Below are 20,350 nucleotides of genomic sequence, written 5' to 3'. Positions count from 1 at the left end.
TCTGCATCTCGTCTGCAGAGGAGGAGGAGAAAAGGTGGAGGAATCCCTCACTTCAAATGAGATTAGGAAGATGTGTAAAATATGGGAAGCAGTGCAAAATTTTGTAGAAGAGCACCACCCAAATAAGGATGTAGCGGTGTGAGCGATGAATCTGTTTAAAGACAATGCAATGTCACATTTCCATGAAATCCTCAAAAGGAGGCAAAAGCTAGTGTCATTAGATTGGTTCCTTGTTAAAGTTGCACGAAAAGAAAAAGATTCCATTGAGCCAATAGATAGCAGTGATTCCATTAGTGATAGTGAAAGTCGTCCTACATAATAACCCTCCCATCTCTTGTCTTCCCATCAAAAACCAGCCATGAAGGTTTTCAAAGGTAAGTACAGGTTAATTTGTTTACTTTTCTTTACATTTTGTATTTTCTTTATTATTTTGTATTACATTACAGTATTGTAATCATTTTTATATGAATATTTTTGGGTTACGGAACGAATCATCTGAGTTTCCATTATTTCTTATAGGAAAATTCACTTTGATATACAAATGCTTTAGATTACAAGCATGTTTCCAGAATGAACTGTGCTCACAAAACAAGGTTTTACTGTACCCTATGATATAGCAATTACACTACTAGGTATTTACCTAAAGGATACAAAAATACAAATTCAAAGGGACACATGCACCCTGATGTTTATAGCGGCATTATCAACAATAGCCAAAGTATGGAGAGAGCCCAAATGTCCACCAACTGATGAATGGATAAAGAAGATGTGTATGTATACATACACACACATATACATATAATTGAATATTATTCAGCCATCAAAAAGAATGAAATCTTGGGGAACCTGTGTGGCTCAGCTGGTTAAGTGTCCAACTCTTGATTTTGGTTCAGGTCATGATCTCATGGTCATGCTCTCTCTAGGAAGGAAGGAAGGAAGGAAGGAAGGAAGGAAGGAAGGAAGGAAGGAAAGAAGGAAGGAAGGAAGGAATAGGTGAACATATGGGAGGGGAAAAAAAGAGAAGTAAATAAACCATAAGAAACTCTTTTTTTTAATGTTTATTTTTGAAAGAGAGAGAGCGCACGCATATGAGTGGGGGAGGGGCAGAGAGAGAGAATCTGAAGCAGGCTCCAGGCTCTGAGCCAACAGCACAGAGCCCGATGCAGGGCTTGAACTCATGAACAGGACCGCAAGATCATAACCTGAGCTGAAGTCGGATGCTTAACGAACTGAGCCACCCAGGTGCCCTAAGAGACTATTAAAGATAGAGAACAAACTGAGGGTTAATGGAGGCAGGTGGGTGGGGGCTGGGCCAGGAGGATGATGAGTTTTAAGGAGGGCACTTGTTATGATGAGCACTGGGTATTGTATTTAGGAACAGAATAAAATATAATAGAATTCAGGAATCCTATTCCTGAAACCAATATTGCACTGTATGTTTAACTAACTAGAATTTAAATTTTTTGTTTTATTTATTTTTGAGAGAGAGAGAGAGAGAAAGACAAACAGGGCACCAGTGGGGTAGGGGCAGAGAGAGAGGGAGACACAGAATGTGAAGCAGGCCCCAGTTTCTGAGCTGTCAGCACAGAGCCTGATGCGGGGCTCGAACTCATGAACCACGAGATCATGATGTGAGCTGAAGTCAGACACCCAACCAACTAAGCCACACAGGTGCCCCTAACTAAGTAGAATTTAAATAAAACTTTGAAGGAAAAAAAAGAGATAAATTTATTTCAAAAAGAACTTTTACCATTATGTTTATGGCATTATAAATGCTAGCTGTATTTTCATATACACAGTAGACTCAAAGTATGACAAGATTGTAAAAGCATGTATTGAAGTACTACTTAAAACCATCTCACATACCAACAGTGGTATGCTAGACATGCCTGTGGAAACACCAACTCAAATATTTGTAGTTGGTCAACAAATGCGTGACTCTCCCAGGCAACAATATCATACATTCTTCTTTCTCCTCCTCCTCCATCCTCCTTCTCATCTAACCTTCTTAAACGAACTGTATGTACTCACTGTCTCCCAATTTCTCTTCCCTCACCTTCTCTTAAACCCACTCCAATCAGGCTTTCACCCCGACCACTCCCACTTGGCTTCTAAAACACCACTACTTGTCAGTTTCTTCCTGCCCTCCTGGACACTCCCCAGCTTTCTTTGCTGATTTCCCCCTTTCTCCTCAATGTCTTAATGTTGATGAGTGCTTGGATTCAGTCTCGTAACTCTTTTCTTCTCCCTTGGTGATCGCATCTCAGCCACATGCCTTTAAACATATTAAATACAGTCTATATACTGATGACTCCCAAATTTCATCTCCACTTCAGATCTCTCGCCTGAATTCCCAGTGTGTACTCTGCCTCCCTGACAGCTATATCTGGATATGTGGTAAATCTCTCACATTTAACACATTTAATGATCAATTCCCAACTCCCAATCTTTGCCTCCAAACCTACTCCACTCATGAGTCTTTCCATCTCAGTTGATGGCAACGCCCTCCAGCCTCCCATCACTTCCTACCCAAATCTCTGCTCCCATCCAGCTCTAATCCCTCATTATCCCTCTCCTCAAAACTGCAATTGGATTCTGCCCTGCTTCCTTCCACAGCGTAATTCAATACAAAAGCCTTGTAAAATATGTTAGATCATATCACTTCTCTGTTCAAAATCCTTAGAGGTTTCCCATCTCAAAGAAAAAAAACTAAGTCTTCATAATGCCCTACAGCGTCTTAAAAAACCTGACCCCTCACTTCTTTGACCTCCTTTCTTCTGTTCTCTTCCTTGCTTATGCGGCTCTAGCCATTGTAGCGCATTCTTTCACATACAGTCATAGTCCTCAAAGGCTATGATTATGCCCATTTTGAGGATGAAAGAAAACTGGAGCCCAGAGAAGTTCCTTGGCCAAGGTCAACATCAAGTTCTAGAGTCAGAATTTAGTCTGTTTCACTCCCAGATATGCCTCCCAAGTATACCCTGCAGTCTCACACATTCTTATTCTTCTCAAATAGGCCCAACTATTTTGGAATTGTATTTCTGACAAAGGTGAGATTTCATGTCAGTAGCTAAGTGGTATTGGGACAACTGAATATATATCTGGAAAGAAAATTAAGCTGGATTGCTTCCTCTTTTCTTATACGAAATTTAATTCAGGTAGAACAAAGATTTTACTATTAAAATGAATCCCCAAAACATCCAGAATAAATCACAAGTAAAATTATTTATAATATTAGAGGAAAAAGAGCAGAAACCCAGAACCACAAAACCCATAATCATAAAAAAAGAAAGAATGGTAATCTAGAACATAAATTTTAAAAACACTACATGACAAACATACCATAAACAAGGTGAAACACAGATAACTAATGGAAAAAATATTTATAATGAATATATCAAAGAGCTAATTTCCTGAATTTACTAGGAGCTGGTGCAAATTAAAAAAAGAGAATTGTTCTTAAAACAATTGTTTTAAAAGTACATGAAAATATGCCCAACCTCCTTGAAATTAAAGAAATGCAATTTAAATCAGCAAGGTGATATCGTTTTTCACCTAGCAGGAAACAAAAGGATTCTGATTTTGTTACATTTTGCTCTCTGGCCTCAGAAAAAATAAAAAAAAAAATAATGTAAAACAAAACAAAACAAAAAAAACCTCATTAGCTGCTACTCATTAGTCCCTACCCATCCTCAAAAAAATGTTTAAGAGTTAAATCCACTTTGGTGTAGACCTTGCTTTGAAATATCAGTATCCAATGTGCAAACCACCACCTGAACCACTTTTTAGGGTACCGTCCCTCAAATACTCACATGGGCTTGCCCATGTCCTTGTCTTACACCCTTTGTCCACTTCCCAAAACCTTCTACTACACCCATAGAACTCCTGATCCATAATCAACAAAAATCCCTATAATTTCATCCTGGCTCCAAACTCCTCCTCTACCACCTTGAATTAATTCAAATTGGGCTTCGCCAAGGGCACTGGTGGCCTTGTAGCCTTCTCTGGTGAAAGCAGTTCATCCTCTGACACTCCATTGTTCCTCCCCACGTTTCTTCCTCTTTTTCGTCTCTCAGGTCATTCCTCCTCATTCACCTGTGACGAGGCACATGACTCACCTCCAAGCTCTGCCATAAATAAATTCTGGGGGACCTCACTGTCCACATAGGCAATCAATCTAATAACTGACCTCAAAGGTCCCTAACTTCTTCATCTCCAAGCTCTTTCATTTTACCCTAGCCACCCACTCCCATGGTGATACCTTGAACTTTTTCACTTCCTTCCACTGCTCCATTTCAAAAGTTTCTATTCAATGTCAAACAACCCAGGCTCTTATAACAGCCTCTCCTTCCAATTTTCGTTAACTTCATCAGAACTTCAAATTTATAAATGCCTCTATTTTCTCTCAATCTATCTGTCCTAATGACCCACCATTTTTTTAAAACTTCCTTACTTATCCACCTTCAATACCATGAACTACCATTTCATTGGTTCCCATTTTACATTCATAAACATTGCTTTTCCTTACTCACTGTTAGATCTCAGACCACTTGCTAGTACTTCAGAAGAGCCTTTCCAGATTGTCCTGTCTAGATGAGGTCACCCCATGACTGCTTCCACAGAAATGTGTTCCACGTTTTCAACATGCTTTTCAGAATTAGAACCTTACATTTATACTACATTATGTGATAAATATCTGTCTTCACCATTAGACTATAAGGTCCACGAAGGTGAAACTGGGTAGGAGGGAGACTTTTGCTTTTCATGTTATCCCATTTTGTACTGTTTGAATGTTGTAGCCATCTATTAAAGGATTTTTTAAGGTAAAATCATGACTCTCATACAAACTAAAATGAGTAGATATCAGAAATTTGATTTAACCCATTAATTAATGAAGGAATCATTTTGAACTATAATTAGTTCAAAAGAGAATTCAAAGAACCACATGCATCTGGGCAATCAGCATTGCTAAAATGATTTATAAACAGCTTCAAAAGAGATCTATTCTCAGGATAGAAATCAATTGAATTCCACTGCACACAATTCATTTGCATTTTTATAAACAAGAATTATTTCATTATTATGAATTTTCTACAATATACAAAATTATAAAATAGCTCCAGAACAATGAAAAGCTGAGATAAGCTGGAATGGTACACCACACGGGACACTTAGTATTTTTTTTACCTGTTTCAAAGGTTTTTATCATTTTTCCTACCCCATCAGTGTATGTATACTATACATTAATATATGTATGAATTACTACTTAGTTTTTAATAACGTTAAAGATTATCTGTGTAAGGAATTCCGACCCAATTTTATATGCATTTTTGTACATAAAAAAACTTGTAAATTTTATTTCAAATGTTTTGAGATCTAATTGACAAATAACATTATATTAGTTTCAGGGGTACAACATAATAGTTTGACATTTGTGTATATTGAGAAATGATCACCTCAATATGTCTAGTGAATATCCATCACCACAAATAGTTGCAATTTTTTCCTTATAACTTTTAAAATCTATTCTCTTACAACTTTCAAAATACAACACAGTATTGTTAGCTACAGTCACCATGTTGTACATTACATCCCCATAACTTACTTATTGTATAACTGGAAGTTTGTACCTTTTGACCACCTTCACTCATTTTGCCCACCCCCTACCCTCCATCTCTTGCAACCACCAACCTGTTCTCTGTATCTGAGTTTGGTTTTGTTCAGATTCTACATATAAGAAAGAGATTATATCGCATTTGTCTTTATCTGATCTATTTCACTTAGCATAATGCCCTCAAGATCCCTCCATGTTGTTGCAAATGGCAGGAAAAAAAAGATTTCCTTCTTTCTTATGGCTGAATTATATTCCATCACATATTTACACATACACCACAACTTCTTTATCCATTCATCCATCAATGGATACTTGGGTTATTTCCATGTCTTAGCTACTACAAATAATTCTGCAACAAAGATGGAAGCACCTATAGCTTTACAAGTTAGTGTTTTCACTTCCTTTATACATAACCAGAAGAATTGCTGGATCATACAATAGTTCTGTTTTTAATTTTTTTTTGAAAGAGACAGAGAGCATGAGTTGGGGAGAAGGGCATAGGGAAGGAGAGAGAGAAAGAGAGGGGGAGAGAGAGAGAGAGAGAGAGAGAATGAATCTTAAGCAGGCTCCACACTCAGTGTGGAGCCCAACGTAGGTAGCGCTCAATCCCACAACCCTGGGATCATGACCTGAGCCAAAATCAAGAGTCGGATGCTCAACTGACTAAGTCACCCAGGTGCCCCTCTGTTTTTAATTTTTGAGGACCCTCCACATATTTTTTTTTCCATAGTGGCTGAGCCAATTTACATTTCTATCAACAGAGCACAAAGGTTTCATTTTCTCCACATCCTCACCAGCATTTTTTATCTCTTATCTTTTTGATGATGGCCATTCTAACAGACATGTGGTGATATCTTGCTGTGTTTTATTGGTTTTTTTTAAATGTATTTAAGTATTGACATACAATGTTACATTAGTTTCAGAAATACAAAACAGTAATTTGAAAATTCTATACATTGTACTATGTTCACCACAAAAAGCACAGTTACCATCTGTCACCATGCAACATTAATACAATATTGTTGATATATTCCCTATGCTGTAGTTTTCATCCCTGTGACTTACTTATCCTATAACTGGAAGTTTGTACCTCTTAATCCCCTTCATCTATTTCAGTCACTCTCCCACCCACTTCCCCTCCAGTTCGTTCTCTGTATTTATGATTGTTTCTGGTTTGTTTTGTTAGATTTCACATATAAGTGAAATCATATGATTTTGTCATTCGCTATTTCACTTACATAATACTGCAAATGGCAAGAACTCATTCTTTTTATAGTTGAGTAACATTCCATCACACACACACACACACACACACACACACACACACACACACCATAAATTCTTATCTAATCATCTATCTATGGACACGTAGGTTGCTTCCATAATTTGGCTATTGTAAATAATGTTGCATTTAATATAGGGTGCATATATCGTTTCAAATTAGTGTTTTCATTTTCTTTGGATAAATACCCAGTAGTGGAATTACTGGATCATATAGTATTTCTATTTTTAATTTTTTGAGGAACTTCTATACTATTTTCACAGTGGCTGCATCAATTTACATTGCCACCAACAGTGCACAAAAGTCCCTTTATCTCCACATCCTCACCAAGACTTTTTATTCCTTGTCTTTGTGATAGTAGTGCCATTCTGACAGGTGTAAGATGATATCTTACAAGGTGGGTTTGATTTGCATTAGCCTGATGATATTGAACACCTTTTCATGTGTCTGTTGCCAATCTGTATGTTTTCTTTGGGAAAATGTCTTTTCAGATCCTCTGCCCATTTTTATTTTTTTAAAGCTTATTTATTTATTTTGAGAGAGAGAGAGAGAGAGAGAGAGAGAGAACACGCGCATGCAAACAGGGCAGTACCCAAGAGAGGGAGAGAGAGAATGCCAAGCAGTCTCTGTGCTTGTCAGCGTAGACAATCAATCTCACAAACCATGAGTTCATGACCTGAGCCAAAATCATGAGCCAGATGCTTCACCAACTGAGCCACCCAGCTGTCTCCGCCCATTTTTAAATTAGATTATTTGGTTTTTTAGTGTTCAGTTATGTATGTTCTTTATATATTTTGGATATTAGTCTCTTCTCAGATAGATCTTTTGAAATATTTTCTCCCATTCGGTAAGTTGCTTTTCCATGTTCTTGGTGGTTTCCTTCACTGTGCAAAAGCTTTTTATTTTGGTGTAGTCCCTCTCATTTATTTTTGGTCTTGTTGCCTTTGCTCTCAGTGTCAAATCCAAAAAATCATCACCAAGACCAATGTCAAGGAGCCTCACTATTTTTCCTTCCAGGAGTTTCACAGTTCCAGGTCTTACATTCAAGTCTGTTTTTAACAAATCAAGCTTTCAGAATATGGAATTGGCTGTACAGTATCCAAAAAGAAAGCAATCTGGAGGAAACAAACTACTACCCAGCATGTGTGTGAGGATCTGAGGGAAGGTTGGCTAATGTGTAACAGCCTCAAGGAGCAGGCTGGGGAGAGCCAGAGCCAGGGACTAGAAGCCATTAGCCTTTGGAGTTTCTGGGCTGGAGGAGGGTTGTCCCTGGCTTCCAGTTTCTTTCATAAATGGCACTGCCCTCAAGGCAGGAGGGAGCTGAGGACAGGGGAGGAGCTGGACAAGGATAAGTGATAAAGCCTCCTTTGCCCTCCTCTGCTGGGGGGAAGGGAGACCATGATGTACTTCTGGAAACAGCCAGGGGCCAAAAAAAGCAGTAGTGGGGTGCAGTTGTGACAGTGGAGATCAGCTCAACAAGGGGCTGCACAGCAGGGACCACGGTGGTGACCGGAGAGGTGGTACTAGAACCCGAGTCAGAAGACGAAGTGCTGAGGGACAGGACCTAACGGGTGGATGAGCCACTGGAGGGCAACGATATTAGAACAAACTTGGGAGGAGGGGAAGAGTGAGACAGAGGTGCAGTTCACACACATACCAGACAGGCGCTGTGGCGGCACCAGGGACCTTAAGACAACCAGGGGTCCCAGGGCCAAGCTGAGGAGCCTGCAAGAGTGTCCGTGTGGACCAGTGCTGAGTGATGGTCAGAGTAGTCCTGTTGACCTGCTGACCTGCAGAGCAGCCTTGACCACGTGGGAGGAGAGGAGGAGTCCAAGGGACCCAAACTGTGCCCCACAGGCATCCTGATTATCAGATGGCGGGCAAAGCCACCAGGCAGGCAGGTAGCAAACCACTCAGTGATGATCCACATCTGGCTGCAGGCATGGCTGTCATCACAGCCGGAATCAATTCATGCACGGATTTTTCTAGATACAATGCAGGGTTATCCTTCAATGCCTTTGCCGACAGATAGATGATTAGGGCCAGGTTGTTCTGCACCACACTCACATTCTCTTTTTTTCCCTCTTCTGTGGCACTTATAATTTAGATTTCACTCCTGAAAAACACTTCAGTTTTTGGAAACAAGATTCTGCTCTGTTTCCAAATCCCACACTTTGAAAAGCATTTATAAACCTCAGTCTCAAAACTCTGCAGAAGACATATAATTGTTTCCTGGTTCGTATAATCTTGGGTTTTATACATATATACACACGCACACATATATACATATATACACATAAATGCCTGATGCCAGATTTTCCATAAATACTCCAGCTACTGTAAATATTGACTCCTCGGAATTGTTTTAGAAAATCAACGCAATGCAATAAAATCAAGTGTGGGGAAATTTCCTGGTCTCAGACAACTTTCATTTTGTCATTGAATTAGTACTAAATTGTATCTAACTCTGCACTACAGGCTAATTACACTTTGTATTTCCTAAGGCTCCATAAAGAAATCTTTTCAACCTTTAAAGAAAAAAGCAAGCACGTTGCAGAGCACGCGAGTCACAAAGGCTGAACTTGCACTGACAAAAACAGTAACAACCCCCCTTCCTCACCACCCCAGGTGGCCCCAGGCTGCCCTCCCTGTCCTCTACCCTCTCCCACCTAAGCGTCTCCTCTCCGGCCTGTGGTCTTTTGCACCCGCTGCCCCGGGCTCCCGCCGTCCGCCAACGCCAGGAGCTGGGTTCCCCACGCCCTGCCCTCCCCCAGCCCTCAACTGCGCAGGAGGCCCACCTGCTTCTAGGCCACTTTGGCGCCAAACCTCGAATTTCTCTGGCGATCCGGCTTCCCGATGGCTATGCACACGGAGCGGCTAGTTCGGCCCAGAGTGGCCCAGGTGCTGCACCCTCAGATGTCTCCCAGGAATCCGCAGGGACGGCCGGCCCCTTCCGGTGCATTCTGGTAACCTCCGCCCACTCTGGGGTCAGCGGGCCTCGCCAAGTGCAGGCTGCTTGCTGCAGAGACGCAGACGGGCCAGAAGATCCAGATGGTCCCCGCAGTGGACACTTCTGGTATCCCCAAGCAGCCGTTCATCCTCATCGGCCCAGACGGAGCTGGAACTGAGAAGGTGATTCTGGCTTCCCCCCGCCCCGAGACATCCAACGCCAGACAGCTCCTTCTCACCACCTGGGATGACCTCATCCCTGGCGGGACCCACGTCGACAGGGCCCCCACTTCTGTAGAAGGCCCACGTCCAGCGGCCGGACATGGTAAGTACTGTGTGGTCTGTGATAACAAAGCACCTGGCTGTCACCCTAGGGCTGTCAGTTGTGAAAGAGGCAACATTTATTACAAAGGGGCATAAGGAAAAATTTGACCTACAGCTGTCAGAGCAACTAAGGCTACATCATCAGTAAGCGGCACCTGAAGAGCTGTCAGTTTTTCTGACTGAAAAAAATGCTTAGAGATGAGTACGAAAATGGAATCTGTCCAGTGTGAACAGAAGCCCTTTGGGGGGGGCGGGGAGGAGAAGAAGCCCTTTGATGTGCGGTGGGAGAAACCAAGGAACTGTGCCGCTTCAGCTGAGAAATAGGTCTTCTTGATGCAGGATGCTGGTGAACATCCAGCAGCCTTTGATATACGAGGATGGTATGGTTCTTCTGATCACGGATTCTAAAGCTGACACAAGCCAGGGGGCTCCGGACACACCGCAAATGTAGTAGCGTCCCTTGCCAACCTAAGTGAATCCCTTAACAATGCCAAGTCTTCAGAACACCATGGGAGAACCAGTCTGCAAGTGAGATTCCTTGAGCATGTGATACCTTAGCAAAAGCACTTAATACCACAGCTTCTTGTCTCCCAGCCTGGCAGACAAAATAGCAGAGGAGAGAGCATCCACAGCATCACTGGAGACCAGTCCACCATCACTGAGGTCAAAGACACCCTCCTTTTAGACACTTACATTTAGGTTTGTGATGCCTGGCCCCATTCCAGAATCCCTCAACATGTGCTACATCTGCAAGTCTACATCCCATTTGCTTTTCCTCCCCGTGATCTGGGCCAGCAGTTCAGTCACTTGGTCAGGAATGCAACATCAGTCTTGTGCTGCCCTACTGGAATGAGCTCTTCAGCCTTGGCCTGCCCGTGTGCCCAGGTCGTGAGTCTCTCCAATATCCCAGCAGCTATGGTCAACCACCTACAGAACAGCATCCAGGGAGATAAACTTTCTGGTTACTGAATAAAGCAAGTCATGGAGCACATCTGTAAGCGTCAGGACTTCTGTTAACAGTATGGTGAAGCTGGATATGGACAGCTATGAGTATGCATACTAAGGTAAGCTATAGTTCTCTTTAGTCCAGATCATTTGGGTTTGACCAGCACAAACCAGATCGAAAATTCCAAGAAAATACAGAGATGGGCTTACAAGACTATGTTCAGAAACCTTACTCAGAAGACACCTACCAATTGGCCTGGATTTTCATCTGTCTGCCGGGACTTAGGCTGATGAGCTCCAACATAACAGAAGAACTTAATTTTTGTTTTGTTTTGTTTTGTTTTACTGGTTGCATTGTCAATGCTTTGATAGCATAATCCCCTATATCCTCAAAATGGAGACAACAGAGTACAATGGCCAAATCACCAGAGCCAGTATCTAATGCGCAACACACACCTGCTGAGAAGCAAAAGAATCTTCCCAGGACTGCTCAGATACAAAGACAATGAAGTAGTGGTATTTTGGTATATACAAATATTACCAGTATGTTAGCCATTCCTTCCTCATTTCTTCTTATTTGTTAATCCCAGACAATAGCAACCAAAAACTAACAGGATCCTTTTTTGCCACGAGAAATGTTTTCATGCCTTTCGGTGACACAGCAGGTTTTGGAACAACCGTTTAACTTAATTTGTATTTAGAAATTCTCAAAGGACAAATAACAATAACAAAGTTTTATAATCAGAGACTATAATTAAGGAAAACTAAAAGAAATGTTTTGAAAAACAAAGAAGCCTTATATTCCACGGTAAATTCTAGCTCACTAAGAAAGAAAAAAACCTTAAGATAGACATTCACAAATAATTTGCTATTAACGTTCCATTGAATGTTCAGCTTAACTTGTCACCTAATGAACACTATTTTTAAGAACACAAAACTAAGTAGACAGGATGATAGAGTTCAAGCCAATATTCTCCCAACCTGTTCCAAAGAATAAAACCACAAAAGATTACTATGCCCTTTTGCCTTGTACTTAGTATAGTAATTTGCATTAATATGGTATGCGGTGGTTTATCTCATATTCAATACAACAGTGAATTGCCTATTAACAGTTGTTCTTTAAGAAAAAAAAAAGATTAAAGCTTAGCAAAAATAAAATTTTCAGAGAAGATTTAATTTTAAAATTTCAAGAGGTAATTAGGTAACCTGTGCTTTTATTTACTTATGTGTTAAGTATGATATATTCCAACATATAGATACTTTTTAGAAAGTATTGGTACTTAAAATTATTTCTATTTGGCAAAATTTCACTTACCTATGCCATTATTATCAGGCATTTGGTGGAAATAAAAATCAGTACTACATGTTGAAACACAAATGTATGTAAAATTAACACTAAAACTATTATATGTCTATTGCTTAAAGACAAGAATTACCCAGACCCACATTATGCTCTTAATTCACCTGGCAATCTTTGCCTATTATGTTGCCCTTTCCTCGATGCAAAAGAAAAAAAAATGACTACCACTAACTGGACAAGAAAAAGAAAAATAGCAATTTCTAAAGATTATTATTATTATTTTTTTTTTCAACGTTTATTTATTTTTGGGACAGAGAGAGACAGAGCATGAACGGGGGAGGGGCAGACAGAGAGGGAGACACAGAATCGGAAACAGGCTCCAGGCTCTGAGCCATCAGCCCAGAGCCTGACGCGGGGCTCGAACTCACGGACCGCGAGATCGTGACCTGGCTGAAGTCGGACGCTCAACCGACTGCGCCACCCAGGCGCCCTAAAGATTATTATTTTTAATTGAACTTTTTATCGAGATAATTTTAGATTCATGTGTAGTTCTAAGAAATGACACATAGATCACTTTGCTCATGTTACTCTAACGGTAACATTTTGCAAAACTGTAGTATAATATCACATCCAAGATATTGACATTGATACAATGCACCAATCTTAATAAGAGTTCTTCAGTTTTACTTATACTCATTGTTGTTTGTGTGGGTGCATGTATGTGTATTAAATTCTTTATTATTTCCTGTGTAGGTTTATGTATCCACCACAGTCAAGATAATCCACAGGTACCTAACCATAATATAAGAACTAAAACTATAAAACTCTTAGAAGAAAACACTGGTGTAAATCTTTGTGACCTTGGATTAGGCAATGGTTTCTTAGATATGACCACAAAAGCACAAGCAAGAGAAAATAAAGATAAATCGGACTTTATCAAGATTAAAAACATTTGTGCTTCAATGTATACTATTAAGAAAGTGAAAAGACAACCAACATAGCAGGAGGAAATTTTTAGAAATCATATATCAGATAACAAGATTTGTATCTAAAATTTATAGAGAACTTAAAGAACACTTACAAGTCAAAAATAGAAACAAATAGCCGAATCTGGATAATGAACAAATTATCTCAATGGACATTTCTCCAAAGAAGATATACAAGTGGCCAATAAACACATGAAAAAATGCTCGGTATCATTAGCACATCAGAGAAATGCAAATCAAAAGTAAATGAGATACCACATCACCCCCACTAGGATGACTGGAATCAAAGAGAAAGGTAATAAGAAGTGTGGATGAGGATGTAGATAAATCTCCACCCTCATATTCTGCGAGTGGATTGTAAAATGGTACAGCTGCTTTGAAAAGCAGGCTAGTAGGGGCGCCTGGGTGGCGCAGTCGGTTAAGCGTCCGACTTCAGCCAGGTCACGATCTCGCGGTCTGGGAGTTCGAGCCCCGCGTCAGGCTCTGGGCTGATGGCTCAGAGCCTGGAGCCTGTTTCCGATTCTGTGTCTCCCTCTCTGTCTGCCCCTCCCCCGTTCATGCTCTGTCTCTCTCTGTCCCAAAAATAAATAAACGTTGAAAAAAAAAATTAAAAAAAAAAAAAGAAAAGCAGGCTAGCAGATCCTCAAATGAGCAAATGTGAAGTTACCATATGACCCAGCAATTATACTCTTAGGTATATATCCAAGAGAAATAGAAATATATGCCCACACACAAAATTTTACACAAATGTCCATAGTAGAATTACTCATAATAGCCAAAAAGCAGGAAGGACCTAAATCCAACATATGAACGAATAAATAAAATGTGGCATATCTATACAATAGCATATTATTCAGCAATATAAAGGAATAAAGAATGCGTATGTGCTACGTCGTAGGTGAACTTTGAAATCATTATGCTGAGAGAAGGTAGTCACAAAAGACCATATATGATTCTGTTTATATGAAACATGCAAAATAGGCAAATATATGCAGACAGACAATAGATTAAGGATTGCCTGGGGTTGAGGGAGGGGATTAGGGAAAAATGAATGACTTCTAGTAGTTACTGGGTTTCTCTTTGGAATGATGAAAATAAAATTGGTTGTGAGAATGGTTGCAAATACTTGTGAATACACTAAAAAAATTGATTTGTACACTTTCGATAACTTTATAACTTAATAAAGCACTTATTTAGTTCTTAAAGGTTAGGGGAAAAAAAGGTAAATCTCAAGTATCCTTCATGTTGCACTTTTATAAGCATACGCACCTTCTTCCTAAACCTCCCCATCCCTATTTCTATTCAGGGACAATTCTAAAATTTTGTCACTTCAAAACTGTTACATAAATGGAATCATGCAATACGTAATCTTTTGGATTTGACTTTTTCCCCTTGACATAATTCTTTGGAGCGTCATCCAAGTTGTTGCATGTATCAACATTCTTTTTTGTTACACTGGTATGGATGTACCACAATTTGTGTATTACCTGTTGAAGAAGGACATCTGCAATGATTCCAGGTTTGGGCTGCTAAAAATAAAGCTTCTTATGAATATTTATGTACAATTTTTTTGTGTAAACGTAAGTTTTCTTTTCTTTGGGGGGAAAACACCCAAGAGGGCAATAGCTGGATTATAGGATAATCACATTAGTTTTTTGAGAACCTGCCTAACTTTTTTCCAGAATGAGTGTATCATTTTACATTCCCACTAGCAATGTATCAATGATCCAGTTTCTCCGCACCCTCACCAGAATTTGGTGTTGTCATTATTTTTTATTGTAATCATTCCGATAGGTGTGTAGTTGAAATCTCATTGTGGATTTAATTTGCGTTTCCTTGATGACTCATCCTGTTAAACATCTTTTCATGTGCTTTACTGCCATCTGTATCATCTTCAGTGAAAGGTCTGTGCACGTCTTTTGCTTATTTTCTAATTGGGTTGTTTTTCACTGTTGAGTTTTGATGTTCTTTGTATATTCAAGATAGTAGTCCTTTGTTGGATAGGTGTTGTATTATTTTCCTATGGCTACTGTAACAGATCACCGCCCAGAGGGTGTCTTAAGACAACAGAAATGTATTCTCCCCCAGTTCTAGAGGCTAGAAGTCCAAAACCAGGGTATCAGCAGGGTTGTACTACCTCTGGAAGAAAAGCCTTCTTTGCTTCTTCCAGTGTCTAGTAGCTGTCAGCATTCCTAAACTACGGTCACCTCTCTCTGTCTCTGCTCAGTCTTCACATCGCCTTCTCTGTGTGTTTGCCTGGTGGCTGCATCTCTCCACCCTTTACCTCCATCTTCACATCACCTTTCTTTCACCATGTATTTGTCAAATCACCCTCTGCCTTTCTCTTACAAAGATTCTTGTGATGGCATTTAGGGCCCACCTGGGTAACTGAAAATAATATCCTTATCTCAAAATCTTTAGCTTAACTACATCTGCAAAGACCCCTTGTCACAGCCCATCTATTTTGAAAATATTACCTAATAAAAGTTTTAAAGGAAAAAAAAACCCTTTTTCCAAATAACATTTACAAGTTCCAGGGAATGGACTTGATATATGTAAGTACCCATTATTCAGCCTACTACAGGTGGTTTGCAAACATTTTCTCCCAGTCAGTAACTTGTCTTTTTATCCTCTTAACAGGGCCTTTCACACATCAAGAAAAATTTTTCATTTTCGTAAGGTACAATTTATCATTTTTTCCTTTTGTAGATCATGCTTTTAGTGTCCAGAAGTTTACCTTTTTTACCTTTTGTAAGATGGGCTACTTGAGAAGCAAATAGGTGAGGCCCATCTATTTCACGGCACTGGGTGAAGAGTCATGTCTGCAATCCAAGATACTTATTCCAGGAGTAAATGTAGGCTGGAATGAAAGTTAGAGCAAATTTATTTGTGACCTTTGTATGTGTGAAGGCCTCGATGGCAAGCTGGTATACCAACACAGAAACAGCTCTGTTTTAAAAGGAAAGAGACAATTAACTAAAGGGAACTGAACCTGGCCAACTTGCCCTAGCATATTGTAGCAAAGGAGCTAGAATCAAACTGAATCTTGAGCAAACTAACAAAGTAATTCTAGATTAGATCATGAACCTGAGAAAAAATATAGCTACACAAAAACATTATTGCAACAATTGATGAAATTTGAATACAATCCAAGATTAGGAAATGGTGTTCTATCAATGTAGAATGTTCCGGTTTCGATCGTTGTACTGAGACTGTGTTAAGAGAATGTCCTTTATTCCTAGGAAAGACATGTAAGGTTTCTTAGCAGTAGAAGCACTGTGTCTTCTACTTACTTTCAAATGGAACAGATCTGTTCCCAGGTAGAGATGGAATGATAGGTCACTCTCCAGAATGAGGTTTAGAACCTAAGGGGTCATGAGGGTGGGTGGCCAAAGGAGGCCGGTTGTTCTAGAATTGGGCATTCACTACAATGGTTCTCAGATTTGACTGTATATTAGAATCACCTGGAAGCGTTTAAAAATCCCTAGTGCCTAAGCGTCACTCCATCTATCTGCTTACCAAATCAAGAAATCTGGGGATGGATACTAGATAGTAATTTTAAAAGTCCTCATGTGATCACAGTGTGCACCAAGCTGGAGAAGCACTGTCTTAGAGTTCTGCTACTCCAAACGTGCCCCACAGACCAGCAGCATCAGCAACACCTGGGAGCTTGTTAGAAATACAGAATCTCGGGCTCAGCCTCACGTCTAGTGAATCAGAATCTGCATTTTAACAAGATTTCCAGGTGATTGATATGCACATAAAAGTCTGATGAACATCAGAATCACCTGGAGAACAAATACAGCTGAGAAAGGCCCAGGCTTGTCGAGGCAGGATAAGGCCCACACCTCTGTATTTTTACCCAGTTCCTCAGTGAAAGAGTTTCAGTATCTGACCATCCCAATTGTCTCTTACGTAAGGTAAAATTTATTTTCCCTCAGTGCACATTTCCATTCTCCCAATCTGGCAAACTTAGCCAACCACTGTTAGATGCAATAATTCACTATTTAATGTTCTGCAGCTGAGGTAATTTACTAGTAAAATTTACAGGTGCCTAGAGCTAACCATATTTTCTCTTTATTATAACTCCATACTAAATCATGAAAAAATCTGATGCTATTAATAAACATTACCTTTCTATTTGAGCAAAATAATATTTAAAGGATAAGAATGCTGGAGTAATAGTAAATTGGAATTTTTTCCCATTGTTTCACATTGCACAAGAAGCTGATACATTTCATATGTAACTACACATGCTAATATAACAGGACTGCCGTAGGTAGTCTAAGAAATAATTAGCTTGGAGTTTTACAAGTATGTGGACATCTCTAGACTATTCTAGAAACTGCATTCTAGTTACCGTACCTCCTTTACCATTGGCCTCTTTCTCAGATATCAGCCCCCTTTTACTCTGATACATAGTAGCGTCTTAAGGCAAAACTTACCTTCTCTCAATGCACATTGCCAGTCTAGTCCTTCAGCCCTTGTAGACCTAACAAAGATGCTGTTTGTTTGGGGGTTTTTTTCAAGAAAATTGTTTATGAAAGAAATTATAAAATAACATAATCAAATGGAATTAAGATTTCCAAGGATAAACAGAAATGTGTCAAAATAGAGTGTCAAAGGTAGACACTTGAGAATATTTGTATAATAGAAATGAATGTTGAATAAACATGCTTCTAGTCTCAATGAATAGAGTTCAGTGTGTATGATTCAGAAAGTTGTTTTTTTTTTAATGAGAAGGAGAACTGTAGCAGAATTTTAATCTTTGTTTAATTTCACCTAAAAATTGGAGTGAGAGGGCACTGGAAGAAGGTAGCAACTGAAATTTCACAGTTTCAGGACTTTGCATGCAGTTTTGAAATAATCTCTGTGATTGTTCTTTTTATCCCTCCTTTGCTCTAAAATAATGAGCCATGCATCTCTGTAATGGGTGGCTAAATTAGGTGAGGTTGTTAATAACGTGAGGCATGAACACTTGTTGGAGGGAAATACAAGAAACCACTTCAAGAAACTGTGAGACTTTCAGTAAATCATATAACCACCAAAATCTATAACTTGAAGGAGATCAAACAAAACAAACTAATTTTAATTCAATTTCAACATTCTTATTATCCCTTTAACACAACTGTTTTACTGATCTATAGGTGCTTACTAGTTCATTACATCAACACATAACACAAAAGCAACTTAGCCATAAAAATAGCATAACATTAGTGATTTGTGTTTATAACATAAAGCTTTAATGAAAATGACTCATGTCTGGCAGGTGCATATCCCCTCCCCTATGACACACCTATGACATTAACAACAAATTGACAAGGACATTATTTCACCTGAGTATAATGCTAACTCAGAATCCTTCTTAACACAAGTTGACAGTCATTGCTTCATTTATTCATGCATGCAAACAAAGATTTATTTACTCTGTGCCTCTTCTGGGATCCAATATAAAACAAGACAGACACAACTCTGTCATCATACAGCTTATACATTTTAGGAGAGACATTGAAATAAGTAATTATGACGATGTAATGTGACATGAAAGATGAAACCATTTTTGCTATACTTGCTTTAGGATTAGACTCTTCTTAAGCTAGAAGCTTAAGAAAATATGTCATGAAACTTACCTAGTTCCCTATATAAGGACTTCCACTCTTTTTTTTTTTTAATTTTTTTTAATGTTTATTTATTTTTGTGAGATAGAAAAAGCACATGCAGGGCAGGGGCAGAGAGAGAGAGGAAGACACAGAATCTGAAGAATGTGAAGCAGTTTCCAGGCTCTGAGCTGTTAGGACAGAGCCTGATGCAGGGCTCGAACTCACAAACTGAGATCATGACCTGAGCTGAAGTCAGACACTTAACCGACTGAGCCACCGAGGTGCCCCAGGACTTCTACACTTATTAGATATACCTGCAAAAGGGAGGTTTGAAACGTTCATTATAGCTGCACACATTGCTACTCCAATAATATAGTGGTTCTATTATTAAGAGAGAAGAAGGGATATCAGGTAGGCAAGAGCAGTCTCTGCCTGAGTGTTTCAAAATACATTTGTTCTGTGAATGAATGAAATCTTAAAGTCACTCCATTGCTTCAATTCCTTCAGTTAATAATATTCATTTTCTCACTCCCATTTAGCAATACTCATTCCCTTACTATCTTAGATCATTAGCATCCTTAACTATTATTATTATTACATCACTGTTATGTAACTTTACACAGGTGTATACCTTGTTCTCCCAACTAAATTAAGCCCTATGAATACCTTTTTATTTATAGAATACCATCAATATGCTATAAATTACTTCACTTAATAAGTCCGCTATTCTGTTTGGGCTGCTCTAACAAAATATCACTGTCCTGATGGCTTATAAACAACAGAACTTTCCTTCCCACAGCTCCTGAGGCTGAGAAGTCCAGGATCATGGTGCGGGCAGATTCAGTTTTTAGTGAGGGTTCCTTGGTTCACAGCAGATGACTTCTCCCTGTGTCCTCACAGAGTGGAAGGGGGTAGGAAGCTCTGTGGGATCTCTTTTGTAAGAGCACTAATCCCATTCATGAGGGCTCTGCCTTCCTGCCCTAAGTACTCCCAAAGACCCCACCTCCTAACATCCCATTGGGCATAAAGATTTCAAACATAACAATTTGGGAAGAAAACAAATACTCAGACTGTAAGTAATTCCCAATATTTGAAGGAATAACATACTTCAAAAAAGAAATAAGGGAAATAACCACTTTCTATCATGACAATTACTACATGTCTCAAATTGGGGTTTTTGTTTGTTTTTTACATTTTAGAGACAGAGAGAGAGCGCGCGTGCACACGTGCAAGCAGGGGAGGGGAAGAGAGATGGAGACAGAATCTGAAGCAGGCTCCAGGCTCCGAGCTGTCAGCACAGAGCCCAATGCGGGACTCGAACTCACAAGCAGTGAGATCATGACCTGAGCC

The 20,350-nt window shown here is 39.5% G+C and overlaps 1 pseudogene; it reads left to right on the top strand.

Moving 5' to 3' along the window:
* Nucleotides 1-358: 358 nt before the first annotated feature.
* Nucleotides 359-11,786, top strand: LOC123610409 (annotated as a pseudogene).
* The last annotated feature ends 8,564 nt before the right edge of the window (nt 11,787-20,350 follow it).

The sequence above is a fragment of the Leopardus geoffroyi genome, chromosome C2, assembly GCF_018350155.1.
Source record: "Leopardus geoffroyi isolate Oge1 chromosome C2, O.geoffroyi_Oge1_pat1.0, whole genome shotgun sequence".
Lineage (NCBI taxonomy): Eukaryota > Metazoa > Chordata > Mammalia > Carnivora > Felidae > Leopardus > Leopardus geoffroyi.
The sequence above is the reverse complement of the archived record's forward strand: the minus strand, read 5'-3'. Positions and strand labels throughout refer to the sequence as shown.